Source organism: Peromyscus eremicus, chromosome 3 (assembly GCF_949786415.1).
Source record: "Peromyscus eremicus chromosome 3, PerEre_H2_v1, whole genome shotgun sequence".
In the NCBI taxonomy this organism is placed as follows: Eukaryota; Metazoa; Chordata; class Mammalia; order Rodentia; family Cricetidae; genus Peromyscus; species Peromyscus eremicus.
In genome coordinates this window covers 58,112,578-58,126,800 of record NC_081418.1, presented here as the reverse complement: position 1 = coordinate 58,126,800, position 14,223 = coordinate 58,112,578, and the positions used below count along the sequence as shown (strand labels likewise).

The 14,223-nt window shown below is 39.2% G+C and overlaps 1 long non-coding RNA gene across 3 annotated transcripts; it reads right to left on the bottom strand.

The window, feature by feature from the left end:
* Window positions 1-6,325: 6,325 nt before the first annotated feature.
* LOC131906860 (uncharacterized) lies at window positions 6,326-12,854 on the bottom strand. Of its 3 annotated transcripts, none has more exons than XR_009378217.1 (3): window positions 12,707-12,854; window positions 11,390-11,595; window positions 6,326-6,749 (listed from the first exon to the last, which is right to left on the bottom strand). It is a non-coding gene; the product is annotated as an uncharacterized LOC131906860 (long non-coding RNA). The 3 variants fall into 3 exon arrangements; XR_009378216.1 differs by lacking the exon at window positions 12,707-12,854 and adding an exon at window positions 11,779-12,255; XR_009378215.1 differs by lacking the exon at window positions 12,707-12,854 and having other exon boundaries at window positions 11,390-11,772.
* Between the last annotated feature and the right edge of the window lie 1,369 nt (window positions 12,855-14,223).

The following is a 14,223-nucleotide window of genomic DNA, read 5'->3' as shown; positions in this document are numbered from 1 at the left end:
GGATCTGGACTAAGGGACAAGTGAAGACAAAGGTGTGTGTGTAACAGCCTGTGTGGTAGAAAGATAATCACACAACCATAACTTTCCAGCATACTCCTCCTTTCAAACATGTATGAATCAAAGTCTTCCCAAACCTGTATTTTGTAAATGAATCCAGTCAATTCTCTTAACAGTAGAAGTGTCTATAATCCCCCAAAGTATGAAGAACATCACGTTAGACCACTTCCACTTGAGCATACTGTTATTTAGTGTACATACAAGATGGATACCTTATATGTAATTTGAGCATGAACTGTGGTCAGATGGTGCGTAGTTGAGAGTTAAAATCATCATTCTCTGAACCAGAACATCACCATAACTGAATGAACTTCTAGAAGAAGAAAAGAAGACAATGAAGAAGAAAAGCCTGACCTCAGGAAAATATTTATTGATTTTACTATTAAAAGTCATAATTTTAAAATTTGGACTTAAAGGGCAAGAACAAGGCCAGGGTATGGTGCTACTTGCCTTTAATCCTAGCACTAGGGAGGCAGAGGCAAGAAGATTTCTGTAAGTTTAAGGCTAACCTGGCCTACATAGCAACTTCTAAGCCATCTAGAGCTACACAGTGGGACTCTATCTAAAAAAAAGAGTAGTAATTTCCATGCTCTTTATTCCCCTGTTAACTGTTAGATGTGCCTGTGGACACTAAACATGGACATCTGTATTACTACATAAGATTCTTTATCTTTTTACTTATTTTAGGCTTTTGAAGTATATAGCCCAGGTAGTGGAGGATGACCTTAAACTCCTGATCATCCTGCCTCCAACTCCCAAGGGTTGGATAAGTATAACTAGTCTTTTCTGTTCCACCAGCCAGCTCCCAAATAATGACAGGGAGACTTATTATTAATTATGAAAGCTTGTCCTTAGCTTAGGCTTGATTTTAACTAGCTCTTATAACTTAAATTAACCCATTTTTATTTAATCTATGTTCTGTCAGGTACTGTCCATTGTAGGCAGACTTTTCTGTCCAATCAGCCAGTTCCCAAATAACTGACATGGAGACTTAATATTAATTATAAATGCTCAGCCAATTGCTCAGGCTGATTACTAGCTAACTCTTACATTTTTAATTAAGCCATATTTTATCAGGGACTAGGGGGGTCCAGCCCCTCGATAGTCCCCTCCCAGGGTCCGGGAAGAATCTACAACCAGCTGATAATTAATCTTTGATAAAAAGAAAGGAATCTATGTACACCAAACTCCTTAGTTCATACACTTTATTATTCTGTGATAGTTCTCTCTGCACAGCTTCTATTCTGCTCTCATGTCTAGCTCCTTTCTTGCCTGATTTCTCTCTATATTTATCTACTGTCCCCTCTAGGTTCTACCTTAATTCCTTCATCTAGTTCTGTCTCTTCTAGATTCTCATCTGTCTAGTTCTTTCCCCTATCAGCTCCTCTCCCATCTCCTTCTCTCTCATCTGGCTCTTCCTCATCTTGTTCTTCCCCATCTTGCTCTTCCTCAGCTTCCATCTCGTTCCTCTAGTACTGTCTTCTAGCACTTCAATCTAGTTCTTCCCCATCTCAGTTTGTTCATCTCAAGTTCTTACCCATCTAGTTCTTCCATTCTCTTTTCTCTTCTCTGCCCTGTGCCCTGGAAGTCCTGGTATATAAAAGGGAGGGTCCGAGCTAAACTGTGTAAAGCTATTACTTAACATCCACCTCTCCTAGGCGGTGTCTCCTTGTGGAATTTACCGTAAGTCAGGAGACTTGCATGTGGGCTGCTAACATTGTTAGTCCTTGGAAGTTGGGCGCCCACCTGGGTGATGTTTCCTGTAGTCCTTGAAGAAAGTGACTAAGGGAGATAATCTGATTCTAGAGAAAGCCTTTCCTGAGGCTGTTCTCCAAATACCTGGAATGTGTATGTCCAGAGAGTGATCAGTCTACACTGTTAGTCCTTCTTAGGGGGAAGTCAATTGGAAAAACTATGAAGGCACACATGGTTTTCATAACAGAATACAGCTGATATTGTTGTGTACAGATCGCGACCCCCAGAGAGATCACCAAGGACAAGCAAGCCGGAATGCAAAAGCAAGGTTTAATTTCGGGATATCCAAAATGCAATACAAGCCTAGGCAGGGACTTCGTCCAATACATCCAACACAGTGGAGGCTGGAGGAAGCGTCCACCTATCTGCAAGCTCAGCTTTTAAAGGGAAAAATCACAAGGTTACATCGTTTAGGGGTGCTAGTACGAGTGCAATTCTGATTGGCTCACTTCTAGGGGCTTTCTAGAAATCATGGCTTAATGTTATTTCTAAGGGAGTGGTTGCCCGCCACCATTTCTCATTGGCTGCCCTAAGGTGGGGGGCATTTTTATGGTCAGTTGCCCTGGAAACCAGGGAGAGGACATTCCATAGTCTGGCAGGCATTACCTCGTGACTACCTTGTGACTCTGTACTTTTATACTTCCTGGTTTCTGGAATCTGAACTGACTTGTCTCAGTAACTAATGGCCTATTCCCAAAAGGAGAAATCTTAGGCCTTAATTTTAGGGTGAAAGCATTTTGGTCTTATTTCTAAGATGGCTCATTTTGGTCTCACAATATCTAACAAGCCAAGTAACACCAAAAACTCCTTGGGATTTGGCTTCCTCTGGAGGAATTCCCTGATTCCTCCAGGTAGTGACTTTGCCATAACCAGCTGAGTTCTTATGATATATTCCTGTGGCCTGCAGCAATATTTCTTATCTACCCTCTGCCACGAGGCTGTACCTTCTTTCAACATGGCACATTCATCTTGCTTCCCTCTGTGTCTGCTCCAGACTCTGGAGACTCTGCCCTTCTTCTTCCCAGCATGATCTCTGCCCTGAAAATCCTGCCTAGCTATCAACCAATCAGCTTTTTATTAACAATGAGAGCAACACATTTTCACAATGTACAGAAGGGTTATTCCACAGCAACCCATCCTGCTTCTTCTGTCTCCTGGCATCTCTCATGTGCCTAGATTTTGCTCCTCTTCCTTTTTCTCCCAAGAAATCCTGCCTGTACCTCCTACCTAGCTATTGGCCATTTAGCTTTTTATTACACCAATCACAGCAAATACATCTTCACACTGTACAAATATCCCACAACAGATAAGTAATACACTTTCAACTAAGCTCCACTAAGTATCAGGACTAGCTCTGCCTATTCAAAATGATGATGCTATCACCGAGCTGTTAAATGTTTCTTCCTCTAACAAGAATTATTAAAGACTTTTCTCACATTTAATTATTTGTCTTAAATACTTTGGGGGCTGGGGCTGGAGCTGGCGAGATGGCTCAATGGTAAAGAGCACTTACTGCTCTTGCAGGAGTGGGATCCTGTTCCCAGAACTAAGTAGGAGTTGGCCATCATCTATAACTTTAGTTCTAGAGTGTACAATGGCCTCTTCTGGCCTTCAGCTCCTGCACTCACATGATGCACAGAAATTTACAATGACTCACATACATATATAAAAAATAAATCTAAAAACAAGCAAACAGGGCTGGAGAGATTGCTCAGTGGTTAATGGTACTTCCTGCTTTTGCAGAGTACCTAAGTTCTGTTCCCAGCACCCACATGGTACTAACAACCATTTGTAACTCCAGTTCCAGAGGATCTGGTGTCCACTTGTGGCCTCTTCAGGTACTTCATGCACATGTGAACAGACAAACAGGAAGGCAAAACACCCATATACATAAGATAAAATAAATCTTTAAAAACAACCCTGAATATACATTCACATTGTAGCACATAGCTGTAATCTAGGGTTGTCATCTCAGAAAGTGAGAGCATATGCTTACCCAAAGACCTCTAGTGATTGGACTTGGTTTTTTTGTACTGGCTAGAAACTTGAAACAGCCAAAATGTCCCACAGCAGGAGAATGGTTGCTTAAATTGGTAAATCTATACCTTGTAATATTGCTTACCAAAATAAAGGAAATAAAATGTTGAGTAGAACAGTATACCAGTATCAATCAATTCCCTGGTTTTGATAGTACAAGATTATTATATAGTGTGACCTTTGGAGGAAACTTGGTTCAGAATATATTTTCTGTACAATCTTTGTAACTCCCTGTGGATCTGTACCTATTCCAAAATAAAAATTTTTTTTAATTAACACATTCAGTAAATACTGGCCCCAGTCTTGCATGGCAATGATTACTTTTCTAAATAAGGTATCTCCTTTCATATGGGATGTGTGTTCCAAGGCTTGCTAGTCAATCACTCTCTTTGCTTTATATGTATGATTCTTTTATTATTTTGTTCATTATATGGAACCATTCAAAGGTAACCATAAACTTCATATATAAACATAAGCATAAGTATGTTTTCTTCCTGTCTTTTACTTGTTTTAATTTTATGTGTTTAAGTGTTTTGCTTGCATGTATGTATGTACACTATGAGCATGCCTAGTACTTTTGGAGACCAGAAGAGGGCCCTTAGAACCAGAGTTACATACAGTTGTTAAATGCCATATGGGTGCTGGGAACCAAGCCCAGATGCTCTGCAAGAGCAGTGTCTTAGTGACTTTTCTATTGCTGTAATAAGACATAATGATCAAGGCAGCTTATAGAAGAAAGAGTTTATTTGAAGTTTATGGTTTCAGAGGGCTAGAGTTCATGTCCATCATGGCAGGGAGCATGGCAGCAGGCAGGCAGGCACAGCACTGGGACAGTGGCTGAGCACTTATATCCAGGTCTACAAAAAGAATGGCGAGCATCTTTTGAAACCTGAAAGCCTGCTCCCAGTAACAAACCTCCTTTAACAAGGGCACACCTCCTAATCCTTCCCAAACAGATCCTCCAAATAGGTTCAAGTATTCAATCACCTATGGGGCAAATCACCACAAGTAGCTGTAGGCAGAGTTTTCCTGTGCCGGCAGCCACTTCACAAATAACCACTCAGAATCTTAATATTAATTATAAATACTTGACCAATAGGTCAGGCTTGTTATTAGCTAACTCTCACATTTAAATTAACCCATATTTCTTATCTATGCTTTGCCATGTGGCTCATGGCTTATTACCTCATGTTCCACACGTTCTGCTTCCTTGGCAGCTGGCTGGCATCTCCTCTGACTCCATCCTTCTTCATCCCATCAATCTCAGTTTGGCTTTCCCCCCTAACTTTATCCTGTTCAGCTATTGGTCAGTCAGCTTGTTTATTAAACCAATTGTAGTGACATATATTCACAAAGTGTACAGAAAGATTATTCCACAGCATTTCCCCCTTTTTGTCTAATTAAAAAGGAAGTTTTAATTTTAACATAGTAAAATTATATGGAACAAAAACAGTTATCAAGAAAGAATTAGTTACAATATCCAGTCTATTTGTATTTGGCAAAACTAGAGAAAATACTCTGTTATCTATCTTATCTTGGTGAGCCTAAAGTTTCACACCTAATTTGCTTTTTATCATAACTAGGGAAAACTATAAGTTGAACTATTTAGTCTTTAGCTCCATCAAAGACCCTAGAAGGATGAAATGTTACCTAATGACAGGGACATCAGGCTGCCTGGCCAGTTACCCCAAGTTCCTCTGTAACATTGGGGCATCCTAATCTAGCCTACAGGCCTAGCATATCTGATAGACTTTCTTGTGAAGCAGGGAATTTTGAAGGACTCTCCCTACCTTATCTTGACAAAGTTTGGCCATTGTCTTTCTTACCTAATGGTCCAGTTTGGACAGTATATTGTTAGCAATTGAGGCAAGAGCAGTTTCTTTGCCCACATGACTACCTTTGGCCATAAAGAAAGCAAACTCCATATGGAGTTTCTTCAATGCCCATCATTTTCTCTGAAATAGATTGGTGTTGCCAGGAACAGACATGTCTCACTATCAAGAAAAGCCTTAGATTATTAAACATATTAAATGTTATTCTATAAGTCTTTCAAGTGTTTGAAGACCATCTATCTATCTAAATATATCTGTGTATGACCTTGAAAATATATCTAACATGACTATAAGTTTGACTATTATAGATGACTATTAATCTGTATTTCTTTTTTTTAAGATTTATTTATTTATTATGTATACAGCATGTATGACTGCAGGCCAGAAGAGGGCACCAGATCTCGTTACAGATGGTTGTGAGCCACCATGTGGTTGCTGGGAATTGAACTCAAGACCTCTGGAAGAGCAGTCAGTGCTCTTAACCTCTGAGCCATCTCTCCAGCCCATAATCTGTATTTCTTAATCATACATTACATTTTTAAATGAGTTATATAAACACAATATCTTAAATGAGTAGAAATGTACATACAATATAACAAAATTAACTTTAAATTTGTATCAATAAACCAAAATCCATACCAATGTAAAATATTTTGAGTTTAATAGTTGTTTTTTGGTTTAAAAGTATATTCAATAATCAATCTACTCTTTTATCCTACCATTTCTATATCACCCCTTTTTCTTTTCAAAAAGAGATTCTTGAATCTATTCTCCTTTGTTCAGCTTTTTTTCTGACCATTACCAATAACATCTTGTAACCAACCCCTTTAAATGATAACAAACATCTATAACCAATATTTTTGGAATGTGGGCATAGTTCTCTAGACTGCTTCCTGTTGATTGGGGGCATTGGAAATCTTTGGGGGACCCTAAGAAAATTGGGATAATAATGAAGTCCCAGCTAGAGTCATCTGTGAAGGTGGACCATCTCAGCCAGCAGTCTTGAAGTTGTTTTGGATGCTGGATCACTTGGACCATCCATTTTCATTGGTGTCTGGTGCCCTTGCTCTGAAAATATATAAACTTTTTTTTTTTTAACAGATTTTTTTTTTTTAACATTTATTTATTTTGTATACAGTGTTCTGCCTAGATGTATCCCTGCAGGCCAGAAGAGGGCACCAGGTCTCATTACAGATGGTTGTGAGCCACCATATGGTTGCTAGGAATTGAACTCAGGACCTTTGGAAGAGCAGCCAGTGCTCTTAACCTCTGAGCCATCTCTCCAGCCCCCTGAAAATATATAAACTTTTAAAGGTAACATACTTGTCTGTATTAATACAAGTATAGACTGTGTATTGCACACAGTCAGTCAAAGATGATTTTTTTTTTATGTGTTTAATCAGGTAAAATATACATCCAGTGTCTTGTAGTTTGTCTAGGTTTTTTTTTTATGTCTGTAGTCAGGATTTCAGTGGGTCTTCCTCAATCAAACCTGGTTTTTTAAAACCAGAATGAATCCACAGCTTCTCATTTCCTGTGGAAATTAAAAGCAAAACCACTCCCCCAAAGTAACACATCTTTTGACTTAAATTTTAAAGTCAAGATATCTTAGCCGGGCGGTGGTGGCGCACGCCTTTAATCCCAGCACTCGGGAGGCAGAGCCAGGCGGATCTCTGTGAGTTCGAGGCCAGCCTGGTCTCCAAAGAAAGTTCCAGGAAAGGCGCAAAGCTACACAGAGAAACCCTGTCTCAAAAAACCAAAAAAAAAAAAAAAAAAAAAAAAAAGTCAAGATATCTTTAAAATATATAGGTTGGTTGATTCTAGCAGTTTTTATAGTCTAATGTCTCTTTGCAGCCAAACAAAGACAACACAATAACATACAGGATCCATACTCTCTGTGTATTTCCCATCTTTATGTGGCTTATTATATTTTTATTATTACTTTATTCCTTTTTTAAGAACTTTCTCCAATTTTTTTTTCTTTTCTCTTGTAAGCCCATGTATATTTTTAAACATGCTGTAACCCACTTAGAGATTTTTTCCAATCTAAATCTGTCTTTATTGTGTATCTGTAACCTTTTCTGTCTGTATGAGCAAAATCCCTAAACCTGTCATGTGGCATGCTGGCGGAGCTCTCAAGCCCACAGGCAGCAGCTGGAGCACACAGCCTGTAAGGGAGACTGCAGGAACCCGCCATGCTGCTTAGATCATTGCAGTTGGAAGCTGGCTCCATCTCACAGGCAGCTGTTAGGAGATGTGTCTCTACATTGCATCTGGCATGAGACTGTGAGACTAGGAAGCAACATCTGGCTCTGTTTTTGTGTGTTTAGAACCTTTTCTTTTAAAGCTTTTTTAGGTCTTATGAGGATCTACAACAGAAAGTGGGTACCATTTGTAGGTGGAATTTTCCTGTGCCAGTAGCTGCTTCATGAATAATATCAATTTGTCTTAATATTAATTATAAATGCTTGGCCAATAGGTCAGGCTGTTATTAGCTAACTCTTACAAGTAGCAATTACTCTTAGCTACTGAGTCATCTCTCCATCTCCCAATACTCTGATTTTTGTTGTTGTTGTTGTTGTTGTTTGTTTGAGACAGGGTCTCACTATATAGTCTTGGCTGGCTTGGAACTCACTATGTAGACCAGGCTGACTTCAAACTCAGAGATCTACCAGCCTCTGCCTCCCAAGTTCTCAGATTAAATGTGTGCACTAATACATTCAGTTTTTACCTAGCAATTCTAACTGTGGGAATAGTGAAAGAGGGATGAAGTGAGTGATGAAGAATGCAGAGTTGAAAAAAATTTAAATAAAAAAATAATAAATAAATAAACAAACAAACAAACAAATAAATAAATAAATGATGCAGAGTTGAGCCAGACATGGTGGTGCATGCCTGTAAGCCCAGCACTTAGGGGGCAGAAGCAGGTGGATCTCTATGAGTTTAGACCACCCTGGTCTACATATTGAGTTCCAGGCCAGCCAAGGCTATATAGTGAGACTGTCTCAGGGGAAGGGGGGAGAATTGCAACATAATCTAATTGCCCTTATAAGTGTATTCTTTTTTATTTCTTTAACTAATTATTTCAGTGCCTGCTCATGCTTCCAGAATAAGACTAATTTTCTATTCAAGGAATGGATTAAAGAGAAATTTGGGGAAGTTATACCTCAATGCTTCTCAAACTCATTATTTAATTCTTGTGCCATGAAGGCCATTTTTACTGATAAAAATTTAATAAGTAATCTCAGTCTAGCCTGAAGGATTTATTCCTGTTTGGGGAGTTATACTTCAATTAACAGAAATATCAATGGCAGTCAACCATTTGAAATCAGAGAGAAAAGAATTCTTGACAGAAGGAAGAAAGAATGCAAATGTGTAAAAATAGTTTTAAGGAGCTAGAGATATGGCTCAGTGGTTAAGAGCACCCACATTAGCCTGTAACTTGAGGTGATCTGATATCCTTCTGACTTCCTCCTGCACACACACACACACACACACACACACACACACACACACACACAGAGTAATAATTTAAAGAGAGAATGGTATTGAATCGTATTTGGTAAGCTTTGGTAGGGTGCACTTCTTAAAGCTACAGCTGCTCACCTAGATGGAACCAGGAAGAATGCTATTATTAGGCAGAGACCAGGGATATCTCAACAAAACAAAAATGGCAGTTAGGCCTTCTGAGGATGAGCTGTTGGACTTGAAAGGTAGAGGTAACTCATCATGTTGTGGTAAGATGAGCTTATGATCATGGATTATTGAGTTTCCCCAATCTTGTTTCCAGGACCTTCCTTTCTGTACAGTTGGTTAGAATTAATAAGAAACATTTTATTTGGTTGGTTAGTTTTGTTTTCTAGAGACAGAGACTTCCTGTGTAGCCCCGGCTAGGCTGGAACTCTCTATGTACACCAGGCTGGCCTCTAGCTCACAGGGACATATGCGCCTCTGCCACAAAAGTGCTAGGATTAAAGGGATATGCCAACACAGCTGACAAAAAATTAAATATTCTTAAAATGTCTTTTTAAAAAAGGACCTGGGTTTGATCCCCAGAACCCACATAAAAATGGCAGATATGAGCCGGGCGGCGGTGGTGCACGCCTTTAATCCCAGCACTCGGGAGGCAGAGGCAGGCGGATCTTTGTGAGTTCGAGGCCAGCCTGGTCTACAGAGCGAGATCCAGGAAAGGCGCAAAGCTACACAGAGAAACCCTGTCTCAAACAACAACAACAACAAAAAAAAGGCAGACATGATGGCAAAGCAGAACTCATGTAAAAATGCCACATGTAGTGTGCACTCGTGCACTGCCTTTCTAAGGATGACAGGCAGGGCTGTCCTCCAGCCTCCATGCATATACATACTTTCTATCTATTTATCTGTCTGTCTGTCTGTCTATCTATCTATCGAGGCAGGGTCTTACTACATTACTTTGACCAGAGTGGAACTCACTAGGTAAACCAGCCTGGCTAGCCTCAAACATATAGAGATCAGCCTACCTCTGCCTCCCAAGTGCTGGGATCAAAAGTGTACACCACCATGCCCAGTGCCCCCACTTCATTTAAAAAAAAAAAAAAGATAAAGGGTTGCTGAAGTATTTATCTAATTATTCTTTTGTCAATAAAAACTTGGGAGTCAGGGCTGGAGTATGGCTCAGTGGTTAAGAGCACCAACTGCTCTTCCAGAGGTCCTGAGTTCAATTCCCAGCAACCACATGGTGGCTCACAACCACTTATAATGAGATCTAGTACCCTCTTCTGGCCTGCAGGGACGCATGCAGGCAGAACACTGTATACATAATAAATAAATAAATCTTAAAAAAAAAAAACAAAAACAAAAAACCTTCACAAAAAAAAAAAAAAACAACTTGGGAGTCAGATATTGGAGTAAGAACCTGATTGGTAAGAGAAGTGGCAGAGAAGCAGCCAGTGACCTCCTCTCTCTCTCTCTCCTTCCTTTATTCAAAAGGGCCGAGCCTCTTTCTAACCTCCGCCCTACTACTTCTTGTGTCTGTCTATATGTCCTGGGTCCTCCAAAACCTCTATGGCTAATTTTGGTCAGCTAGTAGCTAGCTCCACTCTGATTCAAGAAAAACTTCATTGATAGTCTCAGGAGTGTAAGAGTGCAATCAAAATATTCTACAACATTTCACCCTTTTGTCTAAATAAACAGGGAAGATTTTAACTATATACAGTAAAACTATATACAATAAGAACAATTATCAGGTAAGAATTACATTTACAATGTCCATCCACTTGCATTTGGCAATTCAGAGAGAGTACTTCATTATCGATCCTATCTTGGTGAGTCCAAAGTTTTGTACTTAATTCACATTTTATCCTAACTTGGATTACCAACCCAAACTATCTTTTTGGACCTCAAACTATTTTCTTAGATAAACAATTTAAACTTTTATATCTCTCAAGCTTATGTACTTAGAATCTTTTCTGAATTTGGTAACAAGAAAACTGTAACTACTATCTAGTCTTCAACTCCATTAGAAGTCTGAGAAGGATACAATATTACCTGAGTAAATAGGAAGTACAGAGCAAACAACTTCCAAAGCTATAAAAATGACAGAAACAGCTGGCTCTGTGGATAATTACCCAAGGTTTCTCTGCAACATTGGGCCATTCATCTTCAACCTATAGGTCTAGAATATCTGACAGACTTTTCTGTGAAGTAGGAATTTGGAAGGACTATCCCACCTTTTCTTGGCAAAGTTTGGCAGTCTCCTTCTTTTCTGTCTTGCTTGTCCAGTTTGGACAGCATACTGTCAGCAGTCAAGGCAAGGGCAATTTCTTGTCCAGTGGCTAACTTTGCCACATTGAAAGCAAACTCCATATGAAGGTTCTTTGATGCCCATCATCCTCTTTTGAAGTAAATTGGTGCTGCCAGGAGCAGATGAGTCTCACTGTCATGAAAAGTCTTAGGTTATTAAAACATCTTAAATTCTGTAGTCTTAGGTTATTGAAACATCTTGAATTCTTAGGTCTCTGAAGTATTTGAAGACCATTTATCTACTTAAAATATAGCTCTATTTGACCTTGAAAACATACCTAATATGACTATGAGTTATAGATGACTAACTACTAACCTGTATTTCTTTATTATCCTAAGTAGCTTTCAAGGACTAGAACTGTAGTCAGAAGTTTTCCTGTGTCCTGCCTGTCCAGCAGCCACTCAGACAAGTAAACACACAAAGGTTTATATTACTTACAAACTGTATGGCCTAATGGGTCAGACTTCTTGCTAGCTAGCTCTTATAACTTAAATTAACCGATTTCTATTAATCTATGTTTTGCCATGTATTCCATGGCTTACTGGTCTGCTGACATGTTGTTCCTTGGGTGGCAGGCTGGCATCTTTTCGCCTCTCTTTTTGTTTCCTGTCTATCTGCTTGAATTTCCACCTGCCTCTAAGCTGCCTTGCCATAGGCCAATGTAGCTTTATTTATCAACCAATCAGAGCAACACATATTCACAGCATACAGAAAGACATCCCACAACATAGAACTTTACATTAAATTTTCAAATGAGCTGCATAGGTAAAATATCTTATATATATACAGTATAACAAAAATAACCTTAACTTTGTATCAATATACAAGAATATCTTAAATAAGAGTAGAAACATATATACAGTATAACAAAATAACCTTAAACTTGTATCAGTATACAAAAATACCTTAAACAAGAGTGGAAACACATATATATAGTATAACAAAAATAGTCTTAAATTTGTATCAATATACAAAAATCCGTATTAATGTAAAATATTTAAGACTAGTGATTGCTTTTTAGTTTAAAAGTGTATTCATAATTTATGCCTTTATTCTATCACTCCTATATCCCCTCTTTTCTTTTCAGAATGAGATCCCTGAATCTAATCTTCTCCCTGACTATGACCAATAGCAACTTGCAACCAACCCCCCTAAATGATGACAAATATCCATAATCCACAAGATGACCAAAAGCCACTCACCCCAGCTCTTGGGAATGTGGGCATCGTGTTCTTAAACTTACTTCCTGTTGTCTGGGGGTGAGGGCATCTTTGGGGAACCCTGAGAAAATTGAGATAACAGTTAAGTCCTGGGAGAGCCAGCTGTTGTCCAAGTCGCTGTGATGGGAAAGTGCAAGGCTTATCAAGTCCTGGCTGGAGTAGTTTATGAAGCTGGACTATGGGAAAGTGCAAGGCTTATCAAGTCCTGGCTGGAGTAGTTTACGAAGCTGGACTATCTTAGCTAACCAGCTTGAAATTGTCCTGAGAAGTTTGTAGTCCAAAACTAATCTTTGGGTGGTGTTTGTCAGCTCAGTGGTGTTACCACAATCTAGGTGGAATCGTCATTGTGGGGCCCCATCATCCTTTTGGAGACATCAAAGGTTGCTGTTAGGAATGGTCATGATTCACCGTAGAAAACTTAAACATTTTGAATGTCATATTCAGCAGATCTCAGAGAAGTTAAAGGATCACAATTTGTTAATTACATCCAGGGTACACAAATTTAATTCCTAGTTACCTGCTTCAGACTCAAGCCCAAAATCATGTACAGGAAGCTAGATGAAGCCTATTTCTAGAATCAGTGCTCTATATAACCATTAATATCATGACAGAAAGTTTAAATATATATTTAATTTTACATATCTATTATATATTTAATTTATCTTATAAATTTTGAGATAATATTTATATCTTAAGAAAAGTTTTAACCAGGCAGTGGTGGTGCAGGTCTTTAATCTCAGCACTCAGGAGACAGAGGCAGATGGATCTTAGTTGGAGGCCATCCTGGTCTATGGAGTGAGTTCCAGAACAGCCAGGGCTACACAGAGAAACTCTGTCTTGAAAGAGAAAATGAAAGAAAAGTTTTAAAGAGTTAAAATAAAACCAAAGGATTATGAAATTAGTGGCAATACAATCGTCCTTTTATTTGATTTTTCTTTTGTCCCAAACCAGGTATCTCTTCTGACATGAGACAAAGATTTTGGATTTTCCTTTAACAAGCATACTTGGCTTTAGAGAAGGAGAAAGCCATGCTTTCAACTGCAAAGCACAGACATACCTGCAGCCAAAAGACTCAGATATATAAAATAAATAAATCTCTCATTAAAAGGGTGGGAGTACTGGACATAGTGCTACTCTTCTTTAATCCCAGCACTCTGGAGACAGAGGCATGTGGATCTCTGTGAGTTCGAGGCCAGCCTAGTTTACACAAGGAGTTCCAGGACAGTCAGGGCTACGTAGAGAGACCCTGTCTCCAAAAAAGGGAGGGGAGCATGGTGGCACATGCCTTTAATTCCAGCACTTAAGAGGCAGAGGCAGGAGGATCTCTGTGAGTTGAGGCCAGTCTGGTCTGCAAGCAAGTTCCAGGCTTACCAGGGCTATATTGAGAGACCTTATCTCAATCGATCAATCGATCAATAAGCCAGTGAGATGGCTCAGCTGGTGTTTTGTTTACATGTATGCTCATCAAAAGAGAACATTGGATCCCATGGTGACTTCAATTACAGATGGTTGTGAGCCATCATGTGGGCTCTGAAAATTG